This window comes from Ranitomeya imitator, chromosome 4, assembly GCF_032444005.1.
Source record: "Ranitomeya imitator isolate aRanImi1 chromosome 4, aRanImi1.pri, whole genome shotgun sequence".
NCBI lineage: Eukaryota > Metazoa > Chordata > Amphibia > Anura > Dendrobatidae > Ranitomeya > Ranitomeya imitator.
This window is the reverse complement of record NC_091285.1, coordinates 229,070,871-229,092,299: the sequence shown is the minus strand read 5'-3', so window position 1 is coordinate 229,092,299 and position 21,429 is coordinate 229,070,871.

Below are 21,429 nucleotides of genomic sequence, written 5' to 3'. Positions count from 1 at the left end.
GATACCAAGAGGAATGAGGGCCCTGCTCGTAAGCTTACAAACTATGAGGAAAAAGGGGAGACACAAGAGGTGTATGGTAACGATTGCTTTCGTTGTTCGGACCAGCTATAGTGTAAAGATCGGGTGTTCATGTAAAGCTGCATGAACCTTTTAACAGCCTAATAGGGTTGAGCGAAACGGGTCGAACATTTTCAAAAGTCGCTGACTTTTGGCGAAGTCGAGTTTCATGAAACCCGATCCGATCCCTGTGCGTTGTCGGCCATGCAGTACGCGACTTTCGCGCCAAAGTCGCGTTTCAATGACGCGAAAAGCGCCATTTCTCAGCCAATGAAGGTGAACGCAGAGTGTGGGCAGCGTGATGACATAGGTCCTGGTCCCCACCATCTTAGAGAAGGGCATTGCAGTGATTGGCTTGCTGTCTGCGGCGTCACAGGGGCTATAAAGAGGCGTTCCCGCCGACCGCCATCTTACTGCTGCTGATCTGAGCTTAGGGAGAGGTTGCTGCCGTTCGTCAGAAGCAGGGATAGCGTTAGGCAGGGTCCATTAACCACCAAACCGCTTGTGCTGTAGCGATTTCCACTGCCCAACACCACCTTCGGTGTGCAGGGACAGTGGAAGCTACATTTTTTTTTTTTTCCTCAGCGCTGTAGCTCATTGGGCTGCCCTAGAAGGCTCCATGATAGCTGCATTGCTGTGTGTACGCCGCTGTGCAAACCAACTGCTTTTTTCAAAGCACAAATCCTCTTGTTCCTTCCTTTCTGCACAGCTATCTTTTTTGTTTGTCCACACTTTTTATTTAATTTGTGCATCAGTCCACTCCTTATTGCTGCCTGCCATACCTGGCTGAGATTACTGCAGGGAGATAGTAATTGTAGGACAGTCCCTGTTTTTTTTTTTTTTTTTGTGGGAGATTAAGATTGGCATTTCTGCTAGAGTGCCATCCCTGTGTGTGCCATCTCTCAGTCCGTGGGCCATAGAAAGCCTATTTATTTTTTTGCTTGATTTGGGTTCTAAAATCTACCTGAAAAAATCACTACATCAATCAGTGGGAGAAAAATATTGGCCTCAGGGCTTGTGTGCCACTCCTGACTCCTGTGTGTGCCATCTCTCAGTCAGTGGGCCATAGAAAGCCTATTTATTTTTTTGCTTGATTTGGGTTCTAAAATCTACCTGAAAAAATCACTGCATCAATCAGTGGGAGAAAAATATTGGCCTCAGGGCTTGTGTGCCACTCCTGACTCCTGTGTGTGCCATCTCTGTCAGTGGGCCATAGAAAGCCTATTTATTTTTTTGCTTGATTTGGGTTCTAAAATCTACCTGAAAAAATCACTACATCAATCAGTGGGAGAAAAATATTGGCTCAGGGCTTGTGTGCCACTCCTGACTCCTGTGTGTGCCATCTGTCACTCAGTGGGCCATAGAAAGCCTATTTATTTTTTTGCTTGATTTGGGTTATAAAATCTACCTGAAAAAATCACTACATCAATCAGTGGGAGAAAAATATTGGCCTCAGGGCTTGTGTGCCACTCCTGACTCCTGTGTGTGCCATATGTCACGGGGCATAGAAAGCCTTTTTTTTATTATTATTTGGTTTCTAAATTGTCATTGAAAAAATCATTTTATTTTATTTGGTTTCTAAATTATTCCTGAAAAAATCATTTTATTTTATTTTGTTTATAAAGTCTCCCTGAAAAAAAAAAAATAGGTGGGAGATTAATATTGCCCTTTCTGCTTGTGTGCCAGTCTTGACTCCTGGGTGTGCCATCTCTCTCTCTCTCTCTCTCTCAAATTGTGGGCCATAGAAAGCCTATTAATTTTTTTGCTTGATTTGGGTTCTAAAATCTACCTGAAAAAATCACTACATCAATCAGTGGGAGAAAAATATTGCCCTCTGGGCTTGTGGGCCACTCCTGACTCCTGTGTGTGCCATCTGTCACTCAGTGGGGCATAGAAAGCCTTTTTTTTTTTTTTTTATTTGGTTTCTAAATTGTCATTGAAAAAATCATTTTATTTTATTTGGTTTCTAAATTATTCCTGAAAAAATCATTTTATTTTATTTTGTTTATAAAGTCTCCCTGAAAAAAAAAAATAGGTGGGAGATTAATATTGCCCTTTCTGCTTGTGTGCCAGTCTTGACTCCTGGGTGTGCCATCTCTCTCTCTCTCTCAAATTGTGGGCCATAGAAAGCCTATTAATTTTTTTGCTTGATTTGGGTTCTAAAATCTACCTGAAAAAATCACTACATCAATCAGTGGGAGAAAAATATTGCCCTCTGGGCTTGTGGGCCACTCCTGACTCCTGTGTGTGCCATCTGTCACTCAGTGGGGCATAGAAAGCCTTTTTTTTTTTTTATTTGGTTTCTAAATTGTCATTGAAAAAATCATTTTATTTTATTTGGTTTCTAAATTATTCCTGAAAAAATCATTTTATTTTATTTTGTTTATAAAGTCTCCCTGAAAAAAAAAAAAAAAAATTGGGAGATTTATATTGACATTTGTGCTTGAGTGACAGTCCTGCGTGTGTGGCATCTCTGTGATTTGGTGCCACAGAAAACAGAGTGTGTAACATTGTGCCTGATTTTCCTTGTGGTATCACCAACCTGTAAAGGGATATTGAAATCAAACAGAAGTTATAGCTCACCGTGTAAGTTGTTTGACAGCAACAAATAAAGTTACTTTGGTTAAGTTTATAAAACAATGAGGAAGTCTGGTGCAAGAGGTCGTGGCCGTGGGCGTTCATTGTCAGCTGGTAATGATGGTAGTGGTAGTGGAGCATCAGGTGGTCGTGGGAAAAAAAATATTCCACCTAAGTCTGGAGCTGTGGAGCCAGGTTCGTCGTCTGGCTACACAAGGCCTCGAACGCTCTCTTTTCTGGGAGTAGGAAAACCGCTTTTATAGCCGGAGCAGCAACAGCAAGTTTTGGCTTACCTTGCAGACTCAGCCTCTAGCTCTTTTGCCTCCTCTTCTGAAACTGGTAAATGTAAAAGCAGCGCGTCGTTTGTGGATGTTCACGGTCAGGGACAAGTCGCTTCCTTGTCCTCTTCAGCAAAAACAACAACAAGAGAGAAGGATGCAGCAGGCGACACAACGGGTTACTCCATGGAGCTCTTTACACATACCGTCCCTGGCTTAGAAAGTGAAACAGTTAACAGGCCATGCCCATTACAAGTAGATTCTGACATGGAGTGCACTGATGCACAGCCACAGCCAGACTACTATGCTGGTCCTTTGACTCAGACCACAACATTGCCCTCTCAGGGTACTGATCCACAATCAGACCCTGATGAGACTATGTTGCCCCATCACGAATGCTATACCACCGACCGACATGGTGACACAGACGAAGTTGCACACGAGGTAGAAGAGGAGGTAATAGATGACCCTGTTGTTGACCCCGATTGGCAGCCATTGGGGGAACAGGGTGCAGGCGGCAGTAGTTCTGAAGCGGAGGAGGAGGGGCCGCAGCAGGCATCAACATCGCAACAGGTTCCATCTGCCGGGCCCGTATCTGGCCCAAAACGCGTGGCAAAGCAAAAAACTGTTGGAGGACAGCGTGTCCATCCGGTTAAAGCTCAGTCTGCAATTCCTGAAAAGGGATCCGATGCTAGGAAGAGTGCAGTCTGGCATTTTTTTAAACAACATCCAATTGATCAGCGCAAAGTCATCTGTCAAAAATGTTCAACTAGCTTAAGCAGAGGTCAGAATCTGAAAAGTCTCAATACAAGTTGCATGCATAGACATTTAACCACCATGCATTTGCAAGCCTGGACTAACTACCAAACATCCCTTAAGGTTGTAGCACCCTCGGCCAATGAAGCTAGTCAGCAACGCAACATCCCTTCCGTCACTGTAAGGCCATCATTTTCCGCACCACCGGCAGTATCTGTGCAGGTTTCTTTGTCAGCCCAAAGCAGTCAGGGTCAGGGAATCACCAGTTTTGTAGGAGGAAATACTGCATCTAGGGCACCGGCGGAAACAATACTGTCTCCAACAGTCTCTCAGTCTGCCATGGCCACCGGCACACCCGCTAGTTCCACGATCTCCAGCTCTCCAGTCCAGCTCACCCTACATGAGACTCTGGTTAGAAAAAGGAAGTACTTATCCTCGCATCCGCGTACACAGGGTTTGAACGCCCACATAGCTAGACTAATCTCGTTAGAGATGATGCCCTACCGGTTAGTTGAAAGCGAAGCTTTCAAAGCCCTGATGGAGTACGCTGAACCACGCTACGAGCTACCCAGTCGACACTTTTTTTCCAGAAAAGCCATCCCAGCCCTGCACCAGCATGTTAAACAGCGCATCGTCCATGCACTCAGGCAATCTGTGAGTACAAAGGTGCACCTGACTACAGATGCATGGACCAGTAGGCATGGCCAGGGACGTCACGTGTCCATCACGGCACACTGGGTGAATGTGGTGGATGCAGGGTCCACAGGGGACAGCAATTTCGGGATAGTTGTGCCTAGCCCACGGTCTAGGAAACAGTTGGCTGTAGGCTTTCGCACCCCCTCCTCCTCCTCCTCGTCCTCCTGCAGAAGCGAGAGCTCTTCCACAGACCGCAGTCGCCAAACCACTCCATCGTCAGCTGTCACTGTTGCACACCAGTTGTCCCATTATGGGGCAGCTACTTGCAAGCGTCAGCAGGCTGTATTGGCTATGAAGTGTTTGGGCGACAACAGACACACCGCGGAAGTTCTGTCCGAGTTCTTGCAGGAAGAAACGCAGTCGTGGCTGGGCACAGTAGATCTTGAGGCAGGCAAGGTAGTGAGTGATAATGGAAGGAATTTCATGGCTGCCATCTCCCTTTCCCAACTGAAACACATTCCTTGCCTGGCTCACACCTTAAACCTGGTGGTGCAGTGCTTATTGAAAACTTATCCTGGTTTCTCCGACCTGCTCCTCAAAGTGCGTGGACTTTGCTCACATATCCGCCGTTCGCCTGTACACTCCAGCCGTATGCAGACCTATCAGCGTTCTTTGAACCTTCCCCAGCATTGCCTAATCATAGACGTTGCAACAAGGTGGAACTCAACACTGCACATGCTTCAGAGACTGTGCGAACAGAGGCGGGCTGTTATGTTTTTGTGGGAGGATACACATACACGGGCAGGCAGTAGGATGGCAGACATGGAGTTGTCGGGTGTGCAGTGGTCGAAGATACAAGACATGTGTCAACTCCTTCAGTGTTTTGAGGAATGCACACGGCTGGTTAGTGCAGACAACGCCATAATAAGCATGAGCATCCCCCTAATGCGTCTGCTGATGCAAAGTTTGACGCACATAAAGGATCAGGCGTCTGCACCAGAGGAAGCGGAAAGCCTTGATGACAGTCAGCCATTGTCTGGTCAGGGCAGTGTACAGGACGAGGTAGCGGGCGAAGAGGAGGTGGAGGACGAGGAGGATGATGGGGATGAGTATATTTTTAATGAGGAAGCTTTCCCGGGGGCACTGGAAATTGGTGGCGTGGCAAGGCTGGGTTCTGGTTTTTTGAGGGACGCAAGTGATGTAGATTTGCCTGCAACTGCACCTCAACCAAGCACAACCGCAAATTTGACAACTGGAACTTTGGCCCACATGGCGGATTATGCCTTGCGTATCCTCAAAAGGGACACACGCATTACTAAAATGATGAACGATGACGATTACTGGTTGGCCTGCCTCCTTGATCCTCGCTATAAAGGCAAATTGCAAAATATTATGCCACATGAGAACTTGGAACTAATATTAGCAACAAAACAATCAACTCTTGTTGACCGTTTGCTTCAGCCATTCCCAGCACACAGCGCCCGTGATCGTTCTCACACGAGCTCCAGGGGGCAGCAGACCAGGAGTGTTAGGGGTGCACACATCAGAAGTGGCGTTGGACAGAGGGGTTTTCTGACCAGGTTGTGGAGTGATTTTGCTATGACCGCAGACAGGACAGGTACTGCTGCATCAATTGAAAGTGACAGGAGACAACATTTGTCCAGTATGGTAACAAACTATTTTTCATCCCTTATCGATGTTCTCCCTCAACCATCATTCCCATTTGATTACTGGGCATCAAAATTAGACACCTGGCCAGAATTGGCGGAATATGCATTGCAGGAGCTTGCTTGCCCGGCAGCTAGTGTCCTATCAGAAAGAGTATTCAGTGCTGCAGGTTCAATATTAACCGAAAAAAGGACTCGTCTGGCTACACAAAATGTTGATGGTCTAACATTCATTAAAATGAACCACAACTGGATTTCGAATTCTTTTGCCCCACCTTGCCCGGGCGACACCTAGCTTTCCTATGAAAAGCTCTTGCCTGTGGACTACTGTGAATGACTTTTCAAATGTCTTAATTTGCAGCAGCTGATTGTCCAGAATACGACATGTTTACACCTCCCTAAATGGCCAAACTCCCCACACGGGGCCGTGGTATCGCGACTTGGCGCAAGCACCCGTGAGAGTGCTGTTTGTCTGAAGAGGTGGGTGTGCCCGCTTTTGGTCGACAGCACTGCCACTGGGTCCCTCATAGTACACTAAACTGTCTCTGGCGGTGGTGGTGCGCACCCAACGTCAGACACACTGTTGTAACATGAGGGGCCATGGGCCTCTACCGCCGTCCACAAGAGAGTTCACCCACCCCAGGTCAAACATTGCTCTGCCACTTCCACAATTATCTCTCACACTTCCACCAATGTTTAGACTATGCGCTGACATCCTTCCATTCCTGCCACTGACAATACCATTGTGTTGACATGTATAATGGTACTTAACATAGTCAGGGGCAGTGTCCTCTATTTACCAAAGTAAAAACTTTGCGCCAAATTAGTAGGTCAGAAACAACGCAGAGGATCCCACCCCTGTACCTAAAGATTGCACCCTTTAGTGTTTTCGCTGGATTTTAATGTGAGACATTCACATTTATGTATTGTTTTGGACTACTAACTGGCAGACACTCATTACAATCATCCTCCGCTGACCAGGCCACTGCTGGCCGTGTTCACCTGGAACCAATTTAAAATTGCCTACAGCCATATGTTATTATGTTTGGCCTTTGATGCCTGTCTGCGGTCACTCCTTCTACTAGGCCTCCACTGACCACACCACTGCTGCCCGTGTACCCCTGGGACCAATTTAACATTGCCTACAGCCAGCCCAATTTTTTTATGTTAGGCCTTCGAAGCCTGTCTGCGGTCCGTTCTTTCAACTACTACTACACTAACCAGGCCACTGCTGCCCGTGTTCCCCTGGAACCATTTTAAAATTGCCTACAGCCATCTGTTATTATGTTAGGCCTTTGATGCCTGTCTGCGGTCACTCCTTCCACTAGGCCTCCACTGACCACACCACTGCTGCCCGTGTACCCCTGGAACCAATTTAAAATTGCCTACAGCCAGCCCAATTTTTTTATGTTAGGCCTTCGAAGCCTGTCTGCGGTGCGTTCTTTCTACTACTACTACACTGACCAGGCCACTGCTGCCCGTGTTCCCCTGGAACCAATTTAAAATTGCCTACAGCCATATGTTATTATGTTTGGCCTTTGATGCCTGTCTGCGGTCACTCCTTCCACTAGGCCTCCACTGACCACACCACTGCTGGCCGTGTACCCCTGGAACCAATTTAAAATTGCCTACAGCCAGCCCAATTTTTTTATGTTAGGCCTTCGAAGCCTGTCTGCGGTGCGTTCTTTCTACTACTACTACACTGACCAGGCCACTGCTGCCCGTGTTCCCCTGGAACCAATTTAAAATTGCCTACAGCCATCTGTTATTATGTTAGGCCTTCGATGCCTGTCTGCGGTCACTCCTTCCACTAGGCCTCCACTGACCACACCACTGCTGCCCGTGTACCCCTGGAACCAATTTAAAATTGCCTACAGCCAGCCCAATTTTTTTATGTTAGGCCTTCGAAGCCTGTCTGCGGTGCGTTCTTTCTACTACTACTACACTGACCAGGCCACTGCTGCCCGTGTTCCCCTGGAACCAATTTAAAATTGCCTACAGCCATATGTTATTATGTTTGGCCTTTGATGCCTGTCTGCGGTCACTCCTTCCACTAGGCCTCCACTGACCACACCACTGCTGCCCGTGTACCCCTGGAACCAATTTAACATTGCCTACAGCCAGCCCAATTTTATTATGTTAGGCCTTCGAAGCCTGTCTGCGGTCCGTTCTTTCAACTACTACTACACTGACCAGGCCACTGCTGCCCGTGTTCCCCTGGAACCAATTTAAAATTGCCTACAGCCATCTGTTATTATGTTAGGCCTTCGATGCCTGTCTGCGGTCACTCCTTCCACTAGGCCTCCACTGACCACACCACTGCTAGCCGTGTACCCCTGGAACCAATTTAAAATTGCCTACAGCCAGCCCAATTTTTTTATGTTAGGCCTTCGAAGCCTGTCTGCGGTGCGTTCTTTCTACTACTACTACACTGACCAGGCCACTGCTGCCCGTGTTCCCCTGGAACCAATTTAAAATTGCCTACAGCCATCTGTTATTATGTTAGGCCTTCGATGCCTGTCTGCGGTCACTCCTTCCACTAGGCCTCCACTGACCACACCACTGCTGCCCGTGTACCCCTGGAACCAATTTAAAATTGCCTACAGCCAGCCCAATTTTTTTATGTTAGGCCTTCGAAGCCTGTCTGCGGTGCGTTCTTTCTACTACTACTATACTGACCAGGCCACTGCTGCCCGTGTTCCCCTGGAACCAATTTAAAATTGCCTACAGCCATCTGTTATTATGTTAGGCCTTCGATGCCTGTCGGCGGTCACTCCTTCCACTAGGCCTCCACTGACCACATCACTGCTGCCCGTGTACCCCTGGAACCAATTTAAAATTGCCTACAGCCAGCCCAATTTTTTTATGTTAGGCCTTCGAAGCCTGTCTGCGTTCCGTTCTTTCTACTACTACTACACTGACCAGGCCACTGCTGCCCGTGTTCCCCTGGAACCAATTTAAAATTGCCTACAGCCATCTGTTATTATGTTAGGCCTTCGAAGCCTGTCTGCGGTCCTTCCTTCCAATAGTTCTCCACTGACCAGACCAATGCTGGCCGTGTACCCCTGGAACCCAGCTGAAAGTGCATGGAGCCTCCTTTTTTTCTTTGTTGTATATTTAGAAAGCCCAGATGAACTACGCTGTACCACGGTTCAAGCTACCCAGTCGACATTTCTTTTGCGAGAAAAGCCATCCCAGCCCTCCAGCGGCATGAAAAAGTCTGCATTGTCATAGCACTCAGGCAATCAAACAGTAGAAAGGTGCACCTGACAAGAGACGCATGGACCAGTAGGCATGTCCACAAAAAGTTACGTGTCCATTACGGCGCACTGGGTTAATGTGTTGGATGCATGGTCCACAGGGGACAGCCTACAAAGTCTGTCTGCAGTCCCTAATTCAAATTTTCCTCCGCTGACCACACCACTGCTGCCCGTGTACCCCTGGAACCAATTTTACAGTGTCTACAGCCTAATTTTGTTATGTTAGGCCTACTACGCCTGTCTGCGGTCCCTCCTTCCAATACTCGTCTACTGACCAGACCACTGCTGCCCGTGGACCCCTGGAACCTATCTTTAATTGCATAGAGCATCCTTTTTTTAATAGTAGGCGTACAAAGTCTGTCTGCGGTCCACTATTGAAATTGTCCTCCACTGCCCAGAGCAATGCTGCCTGTGTACCCCTGTAACTTTTTTAAGCTGCAGTGAGCCACATTTTTGGTTTAAGTCCTACTACCTGTGTCTGTCTGCGCCACTCAATTCAGCTGTGTTCCTTTGAAAAAAGCTGAGCGTCAATAGTCTTGTTTTCAGCCTCTAGGAATTTTAAAACTGCATTGGGGGTACAACTTTGGTAGGGCCTACTAACGGTGTCTGCCTCCCCAAGGTGTGCCCCAGGTTTCGTCCACATTGCTTCAGTCTTCCGACTCTCGTTTAGTAGTTGTAGAAAACTACACTGCATTAGGCCTACAAATTGGGTATGGGGTGTAGAGAGATGGTGTGTTACACTCCAAGGTGTTCTCAAGGTTTCCTCTCCATTGCTTCGATCTTCATGCTCTCGTTTAGTAGTTGTTGGAAACTACACTGCATTAGGCCTACAAATTGGGTATGGGGTGTAGAGAGATGGTGTGTTCCACTCCAAGGTGTTCCCCAGGTTTCCTCTCCATTGCTTTGATCTTCATGCTCTCGTTTAGTAGTTGTTGGAAACTACACTGCATTAGGCCTACAAATTGGGTATGGGGTGTAGAGAGATGGTGTGTTACACTCCAAGGTGTTCCCCAGGTTTCCTCACCATTGCTTCGATCTTCATGCTCTCGTTTAGTAGTTGTTGGAAACTACGCTGCATTAGGCCTACAAATTGGGTATGGGGTGTAGAGAGATGGTGTGTTACACTCCAAGGTGTTCCCCAGGTTTCCTCTCCATTGCTTCGATCTTCATGCTCTCGTTTAGTAGTTGTTGGAAACTACACTGCATTAGGCCTACAAAATGGGTATGGGGTGTAGAGAGATGGTGTGTTCCACTCCAAGGTGTTCCCCAGGTTTCCTCTCCATTGCTTCGATCTTCATGCTCTCGTTTAGTAGTTGTTGGAAACTACACTGCATTAGGCCTACAAAATGGGTATAGGGTGTAGAGAGATGGTGTGTTCCACTCCAAGGTGTTCCCCAGGTTTCCTCTCCATTGCTTCGATCTTCATGCTCTCGTTTAGTAGTTGTTGGAAACTACACTGCATTAGGCCTACAAATTGGGTATGGGGTGTAGAGAGATGGTGTGTTCCACTCCAAGGTGTTCCCCAGGTTTCCTCGCCAATGCTTCGATCTTCATGCTCTCGTTTAGTAGTTGTTGGAAACTACACTGCATTAGGCCTACAAAATGGGTATGGGGTGTAGAGAGATGGTGTGTTCCACTCCAAGGTGTTCCCCAAGTTTCCTCTCCATTGCTTCGATCTTCATGCTCTCGTTTAGTAGTTGTTGGAAACTACACTGCATTAGGCCTACAAATTGGGTATGGGGTGTAGAGAGATGGTGTGTTACACTCCAAGGTGTTCCCCAGGTTTCCTCTCCATTGCTTCGATCTTCATGCTCTCGTTTAGTAGTTGTTGGAAACTACGCTGCATTAGGCCTACAAATTGGGTATGGGGTGTAGAGAGATGGTGTGTTACACTAAAAGGTGTTCCCCAGGTTTCGTCCACATTGCTTCGATCTTCCTACTCTCGTTTAGTAGTTGGTGAAAGCTACACTGCATTAGGCCTACAAATTGGGTATGGGGTGTAGAGAGATGGTGTGTTACACTCCAAGGTGTTCCCCAGGTTTCCTCGCCAATGCTTCGATCTTCATGCTCTCGTTTAGTAGTTGTTGGAAACTACACTGCATTAGGCCTACAAATTGGGTATGGGGTGTAGAGAGATGGTGTGTTCCACTCCAAGGTGTTCCCCAGGTTTCCTCGCCAATGCTTCAATCTTCATGGTCTCGTTTAGTAGTTGTTGGAAACTACACTGCATTAGGCCTACAAAATGGGTATGGGGTGTAGAGAGATGGTGTGTTCCACTCCAAGGTGTTCCCCAAGTTTCCTCTCCATTGCTTCGATCTTCATGCTCTCGTTTAGTAGTTGTTGGAAACTACACTGCATTAGGCCTACAAATTGGGTATGGGGTGTAGAGAGATGGTGTGTTACACTCCAAGGTGTTCCCCAGGTTTCCTCTCCATTGCTTCGATCTTCATGCTCTCGTTTAGTAGTTGTTGGAAACTACACTGCATTAGGCCTACAAAATGGGTATGGGGTGTAGAGAGATGGTGTGTTCCACTCCAAGGTGTTCCCCAGGTTTCCTCTCCATTGCTTCGATCTTCATGCTCTCGTTTAGTAGTTGTTGGAAACTACACTGCATTAGGCCTACAAAATGGGTATGGGGTGTAGAGAGATGGTGTGTTCCACTCCAAGGTGTTCCCCAGGTTTCCTCTCCATTGCTTCGATCTTCATGCTCTCGTTTAGTAGTTGTTGGAAACTACACCGCATTAGGCCTACAAATTGGGTATGGGGTGTAGAGAGATGGTGTGTTACACTCCAAGGTGTTCCCCAGGTTTCCTCTCCATTGCTTCGATCTTCATGCTCTCGTTTAGTAGTTGTTGGAAACTATGCTGCATTAGGCCTACAAATTGGGTATGGGGTGTAGAGAGATGGTGTGTTCCACTCCAAGGTGTTCCCCAGGTTTCCTCGCCAATGCTTTGATCTTCATGCTCTCGTTTAGTAGTTGTTGGAAACTACACTGCATTAGGCCTACAAAATGGGTATGGGGTGTAGAGAGATGGTGTGTTCCACTCCAAGGTGTTCCCCAAGTTTCTTCTCCATTGCTTCGATCTTCATGCTCTCGTTTAGTAGTTGTTGGAAACTACACTGCATTAGGCCTACAAATTGGGTATGGGGTGTAGAGAGATGGTGTGTTACACTCCAAGGTGTTCCCCAGGTTTCCTCTCCATTGCTTCGATCTTCATGCTCTCGTTTAGTAGTTGTTGGAAACTACGCTGCATTAGGCCTACAAATTGGGTATGGGGTGTAGAGAGATGGTGTGTTACACTAAAAGGTGTTCCCCAGGTTTCGTCCACATTGCTTCGATCTTCCTACTCTCGTTTAGTAGTTGGTGAAAGCTACACTGCATTAGGCCTACAAATTGGGTATGGGGTGTAGAGAGATGGTGTGTTACACTCCAAGGTGTTCCCCAGGTTTCCTCGCCAATGCTTCGATCTTCATGCTCTCGTTTAGTAGTTGTTGGAAACTACACTGCATTAGGCCTACAAATTGGGTATGGGGTGTAGAGAGATGGTGTGTTCCACTCCAAGGTGTTCCCCAGGTTTCCTCGCCAATGCTTCGATCTTCATGGTCTCGTTTAGTAGTTGTTGGAAACTACACTGCATTAGGCCTACAAAATGGGTATGGGGTGTAGAGAGATGGTGTGTTCCACTCCAAGGTGTTCCCCAAGTTTCCTCTCCATTGCTTCGATCTTCATGCTCTCGTTTAGTAGTTGTTGGAAACTACACTGCATTAGGCCTACAAATTGGGTATGGGGTGTAGAGAGATGGTGTGTTACACTCCAAGGTGTTCCCCAGGTTTCCTCTCCATTGCTTCGATCTTCATGCTCTCGTTTAGTAGTTGTTGGAAACTACACTGCATTAGGCCTACAAAATGGGTATGGGGTGTAGAGAGATGGTGTGTTCCACTCCAAGGTGTTCCCCAGGTTTCCTCTCCATTGCTTCGATCTTCATGCTCTCGTTTAGTAGTTGTTGGAAACTACACTGCATTAGGCCTACAAAATGGGTATGGGGTGTAGAGAGATGGTGTGTTCCACTCCAAGGTGTTCCCCAGGTTTCCTCTCCATTGCTTCGATCTTCATGCTCTCGTTTAGTAGTTGTTGGAAACTACACTGCATTAGGCCTACAAATTGGGTATGGGGTGTAGAGAGATGGTGTGTTACACTCCAAGGTGTTCCCCAGGTTTCCTCTCCATTGCTTCGATCTTCATGCTCTCGTTTAGTAGTTGTTGGAAACTATGCTGCATTAGGCCTACAAATTGGGTATGGGGTGTAGAGAGATGGTGTGTTCCACTCCAAGGTGTTCCCCAGGTTTCCTTGCCAATGCTTCGATCTTCATGCTCTCGTTTAGTAGTTGTTGGAAACTACACTGCATTAGGCCTACAAATTGGGTATGGGGTGTAGAGAGATGGTGTGTTACACTAAAAGGTGTTCCCCAGGTTTCGTCCACATTGCTTCGATCTTCCTACTCTCGTTTAGTAGTTGGTGAAAACTACACTGCATTAGGCCTACAAATTGGGTATGGGGTGTAGAGACGGTGTGTTCCACTCCAAGGTGTTCCCAAGGTTTCCTCGCCAATGCTTCGATCTTCATGCTCTCGTTTAGTAGTTGTTGGAAACTACACTGCATTAGGCCTGCAAATTGGGTATGGGGTGTAGAGAGATGGTGTGTTCCACTCCAAGGTGTTCCCCAAGTTTCCTCTCCATTGCTTTGATCTTCATGCTCTCGTTTAGTAGTTGTTGGAAACTACGCTGCATTAGGCCTACAAATTGGGTATGAGGTGTAGAGAGATGGTGTGTTCCACTCCAAGGTGTTCCCTGTCATGATTCCAATGGCAGGGAATCACAAAAGGACAAGCACCAACGAGCTCTAGGGTGATGGAACCTGAGCTGACCGCGACCCTAAACCTGAACACACAAATAACAATAGCCGGGGAACGTGCCTACGTTGATCCTGGACATCTCGCACCAGCCGAAGATCTAACTTCCCCTCTTAGAAGAAACACAGACCTCTCTTGCCTCCAGAGAAATACCCCACATAAATAGCAGCCCCCCACATATAATGACGGTGAAATGAGAGGAAGGCACATACACAGTATGAAAACAGATTCAGCAAAATGAGGCCTGCTAAAACTAGATAGCAGAGGATACAAAAGTAAACTGCGCGGTCAGCAAAAAACCCTTCAAAAAACCATCCTGTAATTACTTGAACTCATGTTCCAACTCATGGAACATGAGGAGCAATTACAGCCCACTAAAGCAACCAGCAGCAAAGAGACAATTATATGCAAGCTGGACAAGACAAAAATAAAGCAAAACGTGGAACAAGAAAATCAAAACTTAGCTTGTCCTGAAGATTACTGAAGCCAGAAGCTGAGGTAACAAAACACTCTGATAACCTTGATAGTCGGCAGGGAAATGACAAGAAAGCCCGGTTAAATAGGAAACTCCCAAATCCTAATAGAACAGGTGGACACCAGAGACAGCAGAACACAAATCACCCAGTACCATCAGTAACCACCAGAGGGAGCCCAAAAACAGAACTCACAACAGTACCCCCCCCTTGAGGAGGGGTCACCGAACCCTCACGAGAACCACCAGGGCGACCAGGATGAGCCCTATGAAAAGCGCGGACCAAATCATCAGCATGAACATCAGAGGCAACCACCCAAGAATTATCCTCCTGACCATAACCCTTCCACTTGACCAAATATTGGAGTTTCCGTCTGGAAACACGAGAATCCAAGATCTTCTCCACAACATACTCCAATTCTCCCTCCACCAGCACCGGAGCAGGAGGCTCAAGCGAAGGAACAACAGGTACCTCATACCTCCGCAACAACGACCGATGGAACACATTATGAATAGCAAACGATGCCGGGAGATCCAAACGAAACGACACAGGGTTAAGAATTTCCAAGATCCTATAAGGACCGATGAACCGAGGCTTGAACTTAGGAGAAGAGACCTTCATAGGAACAAAACGAGAAGACAACCACACCAAGTCCCCAACACGAAGTCGAGGACCCACGCGGCGACGGCGATTAGCAAACTGCTGAGCCTTCTCCTGGGACAACTTCAAATTGTCCACCACATGACTCCAAATCCGATGCAACCCATCCACAACCATGTCCACTCCAGGATAATCAGAAGGCTCCACCTGACCAGAGGAAAAACGAGGATGAAACCCCGAATTACAAAAGAAAGGAGAAACCAAGGTAGCAGAACTAGCCCGATTATTAAGGGCAAACTCGGCCAGCGGCAAAAAGGTAACCCAGTCATCCTGATCAGCAGAAACAAAACACCTCAAATAAGTTTCCAAGGTCTGATTAGTTCGCTCCGTCTGAGGATGGAATGCAGACGAAAAGGACAAATCAATGCCCATCTTAGCACAGAACGTCCGCCAAAATCTAGACACAAACTGGGATCCCCTGTCAGAAACGATGTTCTCCGGAATCCCATGCAAACGAACCACGTTCTGGAAAAACAGAGGGACCAACTCAGAGGAGGAAGGCAACTTAGGCAAGGGTACAAGATGAACCATTTTAGAAAAGCGGTCACACACAACCCAGATGACAGACATTTTTTGAGAGACAGGGAGATCCGAAATAAAGTCCATGGAAATGTGCGTCCAAGGCCTCTTCGGGATAGGCAAAGGTGACAACAATCCACTGGCTCGAGAACAGCAAGGCTTAGCCCGAGCACAAACCTCACAAGACTGCACAAAAGAACGCACATCCCTCGACAAGGAAGGCCACCAAAAAGACCTGGCCACCAAGTCTCTAGTACCAAATATTCCAGGATGACCTGCCAACGCAGAAGAATGGACCTCGGAGATGACTCTACTGGTCCAACTATCCGGAACAAACAGTCTCTCAGGCGGACAACGATCAGGTTTACCCGCCTGAAACTCCTGCAAAGCACGTCGCAAGTCTGGGAAGACGGCCGACAAAATCACCCCATCCCTAAGGATACCAGTGGGCTCAGAATTTCCAGGGGAGTCAGGCACAAAACTCCTAGAAAGAGCATCCGCCTTCACATTCTTTGAACCTGGCAGGTATGAAACCACAAAATTGAAACGAGAGAAAAACAGTGACCAACGAGCCTGTCTAGGATTCAGACGCCTGGCAGACTCAAGGTAAATCAGATTTTTGTGATCAGTCAAGACCACCACACGATGTCTAGCACCCTCCAGCCAATGACGCCACTCCTCAAATGCCCACTTCATGGCCAAAAGTTCCCGATTACCCACATCATAATTCCGCTCAGCGGGCGAAAATTTTCTAGAAAAGAACGCACATGGCTTCATCACCGAGCAATCGGAGTTTCTCTGTGACAAAACCGCCCCCGCTCCAATCTCGGAAGCATCAACCTCAACTTGGAAAGGAAGCGAAACATCAGGCTGACGCAACACAGGAGCAGAAGAAAACCGGCGTTTAAGTTCCCGAAAGGCCTCCACAGCCGCAGGAGACCAATCAGCAACATCAGCACCCTTCTTAGTCAAATCCGTCAAAGGCTTAACAACACTAGAAAAATTAGTTATAAAACGACGATAGAAATTAGCAAAGCCTAAGAACTTCTGCAGACTCTTAAGAGATGCAGGCTGCGTCCAGTCACAAATAGCCCGAACCTTGACGGGATCCATCTCAATACAGAAGGGGAAAAATATACCCCAAGAAAGAAATCTTCTGGACTCCAAAGAGACACTTTGAGCCCTTTACAAACAAGGAATTAGCCCGCAGGACCTGAAACACCTTCCTGACCTGCTGAACATGAGACTCCCAGTCATCAGAAAAAACCAAAATATCATCCAAATACACAATCATAAATTTATCCAGATATTCACGGAAAATATCGTGCATAAAGGACTGGAAGACTGAAGGAGCATTAGAAAGTCCGAAAGGCATTACCAAATACTCAAAATGGCCCTCAGGCGTATTAAATGCGGTTTTCCACTCATCACCTTGCTTTATTCGTATAAGATTATACGCACCCCGAAGATCAATCTTAGTGAACCATTTAGCCCCCTTAATGCGAGCAAACAAATCAGTCAACAAAGGCAAAGGATACTGATATTTTACGGTAATCTTATTCAAAAGACGATAATCTATACAAGGCCTCAAGGACCCATCTTTTTTGGCCACGAAAAAAAAACCTGCTCCCAAAGGGGACGAAGATGGACGGATATGTCCCTTTTCCAAGGACTCCTTAACATAATCCCGCACAGCAGTATGCTCTGGCACTGACAGATTGAACAAACGACCTTTAGGAAATTTACTACCAGGAATTAAATCTATAGCACAATCGCAATTCCTGTGAGGAGGAAGCGAACTGAGCTTAGGCTCCTCAAAAACATCCCGATAATCAGACAAAAATACAGGAACCTCAGAAGGAGTAGATGAAGCAATAGAAATCGGAGGTGCATCATCATGAACCCCCTGACATCCCCAGCTTAACACAGACATTGTTTTCCAGTCAAGGACTGGATTATGAGTTTGTAACCATGGCAGACCAAGTACTAGAACATCATGTAAATTATACAATACCAGGAAGCGAATCACCTCCTGATGAACGGGAGTCATACGCATGGTCACTTGTGTCCAGTACTGAGGTTTATTCATAGCTAAAGGTGTAGAGTCAATTCCCTTCAAAGGAATAGGGACTTCCAGAGGCTCAAGACTAAACCCACATCGCTTGGCAAATGACCAATCCATAAGACTCAGGGCAGCGCCTGAATCTACATAGGCATCGACGGAAATGGATGATAATGAGCAAATCAGAGTCACAGACAGAATGAACTTAGACTGTAACGTACTAATGGCAACAGACTTATCAACCTTTTTTGTGCGTTTAGAGCATGCTGATATAACATGAGCTGAATCACCACAATAAAAGCACAACCCATTTTTCCGACTATATTTTTGCCGTTCACTTCTAGACTGAACTCTATCACATTGCATTGTCTCAAGTGCCTGTTCAGAAGACATCGCCAAATGGTGCACAGGTTTGCGCTCCCGTAAACGCCGATCAATCTGAATAGCCATAGTCATAGACTCATTCAGACCCGTAGGCGCAGGGAACCCCACCATAACATCTTTAATGGACTCAGAAAGGCCATCTCTGAACTTTGCAGCCAGGGCGCACTCATTCCACTGAGTAAGCACTGACCATTTCCGAAATTTTTGACAATATATTTCTGCTTCATCTTGCCCCTGAGAGAGAGCTAATAAAACTTTTTCAGCCTGAATCTCCTGGTTAGGTTCCTCATAGAGCAAACCCAATGCCAGAAAAAACGCATCCACATTAAGCAACGCAGGATCCCCTGGTGCCAATGCAAATGCCCAATTTTGAGGGTCACCCCGCAGGAAAGATATAATAATCTTAACCTGCTGAGCAGGGTCTCCAGAAGAGCGAGATTTCAAAGAAAGGAACAGCTTGCAATTGTTCCTAAAATTCAGAAAACTAGATCTATCTCCAGCAAAGAACTCTGGAATAGGAATTCTAGGTTCAGACATAGGAGCATGTACAACAAAATCTTGTATATTTTGAACCTTAGCAGCAAGATTATTCAAGCTGGAAGCTAAACTCTGGACGTCCATGATAAACAGCTAAGGTCAGAGCCATTCAAGGATTAAGAGGAGGAAAAAAAAAAAAAAATCACCCTGGCTGCAATTAAGGCTAGGCAGCAACCTCAGAGGAGAGAGAAAAAAAAAAAAAAAACTTCCTCAGACTACTTTTCCTCCTACTTCAGCCCAAACATTTTGGCCGGCTATACTGTCATGATTCCAATGGCAGAGAATCACAAAAGGACAAGCACCAACGAGCTCTAGGGTGATGGAACCTGAGCTGACCACGACCCTAAACCTGAACACACAAATAACAATAGCCGGGGAACGTGCCTACGTTGATCCTAGACGTCTCGCACCAGCCGAAGATCTAACTTCCCCTATTAGAAGAAACACAGACCTCTCTTGCCTCCAGAGAAATACCCCACAGAAATAGCAGCCCCCCACATATAATGACGGTGAAATGAGAGGAAGGCACATACACAGTATGAAAACAGATTCAGCAAAATGAGGCCCGCTAAAACTAGATAGCAGAGGATACAAAAGTAAACTGCGCGGTCAGCAAAAAACCCTTCAAAAAACCATCCTGTAATTACTTGAATTCATGTTCCAACTCATGGAACATGAGGAGCAATTACAGCCCACTAAAGCAACCTGCAGCAAAGAGACAATTATATGCAAGCTGGACAAGACAAAAATAAAGCAAAACGTGGAACAAGAAAATCAAAACTTAGCTTGTCCTGAAGATTACTGAAGCCAGAAGCTGAGGTAACAAAACACTCTGATAACCTTGATAGCCGGCGGGGAAATGACAAGAAAGCCCGGTTAAATAGGAAACTCCCAAATCCTAATAGAACAGGTGGACACCAGAGACAGCAGAACACAAATCACCCAGTACCATCAGTAACCACCAGAGGGAGCCCAAAAACAGAACTCACAACAGTTCCCCAGGTTTCCTCGCCAATGCTTCGATCTTCATGCTCTCGTTTAGTAGTTGTTGGAAACTACACTGCATTAGGCCTACAAATTGGGTATGGGGTGTAGAGAGATGGTGTGTTACACTAAAAGGTGTTCCCCAGGTTTCGTCCACATTGCTTCGATCTTCCTACTCTCGTTTAGTAGTTGGTGAAAACTACACTGCATTAGGCCTACAAATTGGGTATGGGGTGTAGAGACGGTGTGTTCCACTCCAAGGTGTTCCCCAGGTTTCCTCGCCAATGCTTCGATCTTCATACTCTCGTTTAGTAGTTGTTGGAAACTACACTGCATTAGGCCTACAAATTGGGTATGGGGTGTAGAGAGATGGTGTGTTCCACTCCAAGGTGTTCCCCAGGTTTCCTCTCCATTGCTTCGATCTTCATGCTCTCGTTTAGTAGTTGTTGGAAACTACACTGCATTAGGCCTACAAATTGGGTATGGGGTGTAGAGAGATGGTGTGTTCCACTCCAAGGTGTTCCCCAGGTTTCCTCTCCATTGCTTCGATCTTCATGCTCTCGTTTAGTAGTTGTTGGAAACTACACTGCATTAGGCCTACAAATTGGGTATGGGGTGTAGAGAGATGGTGTGTTCCACTCCAAGGTGTTCCCCAGGTTTCCTCTCCATTGCTTCGATCTTCATGCTCTCGTTTAGTAGTTGTTGGAAACTACACTGCATTAGGCCTACAAATTGGGTATGGGGTGTAGAGAGATGGTGTGTTCCACTCCAAGGTGTTTCCCAGGTTTCCTCACCAATGCTTCGATCTTTATGCTCTCGTTTAGTAGTTGTTGGAAACTACACTGCATTAGGCCTACAAATTGGGTATGGGGTGTAGAGAGATGGTGTGTTCCACTCCAAGGTGCTCCCCAGGTTTCCTCTCCATTGCTTCGATCTTCATGCTCTCGTTTAGTACTTGTTGGAAACTACGCTGCATTAGGCCTACAAATTGGGTATGGGGTGTAGAGAGATGGTGTGTTACACTCCAAGGTGTTCTCCAGGTTGCCTTTCCTGAGCTTCTATCTTCAGGCTATTGTTAAATAGTGGTTAAATGGAACAACTGCATTTGGCGTACTAGTTGGTTTGGGTTCTACTAACAGTGTCTGCCGCTCCTTGCTGTTCTCCTCCACTGAACAAAGCTGTGCCGCCTGTTTACTACGGTTGCCAATTTTGAACTGCATTTCGACTACTTACTGATTTGGGACTACTCTCTGTGTCAGCCTCTCACTCCACTGCAATGCCCCCTGGTTAGTCCTGTGTTACCAATTTTGAACTGCATTTAGCCCACTTTATTCTTTGGGCCTATATCTGTGTTTCCTCCTCATCCTGCCCATTGCCCAGCCAGTGATAGATGAGTCTGCTGGTACATTGACCCATAACGCAAAATTCCCTGTGCACGCTACACAGCAAGATTGTGACCCTGCTGAAAGTCACGTTCCTCTTCCCGCATACCATACCACCTTACACGGGGACAAAGAGGAAGGTGCAGATGAAAGTGCAGGTTCCTTCATCAGGTGGGGGGAGGAATACTAGTTGGCGACGTCACTGGCACAGGGCCTCTCATAGTACGCAAAAGTGTTGCTGCCGGTGGGAGGTGCCCCCGCCGTGCAAACACACCGCTGTACTTTGA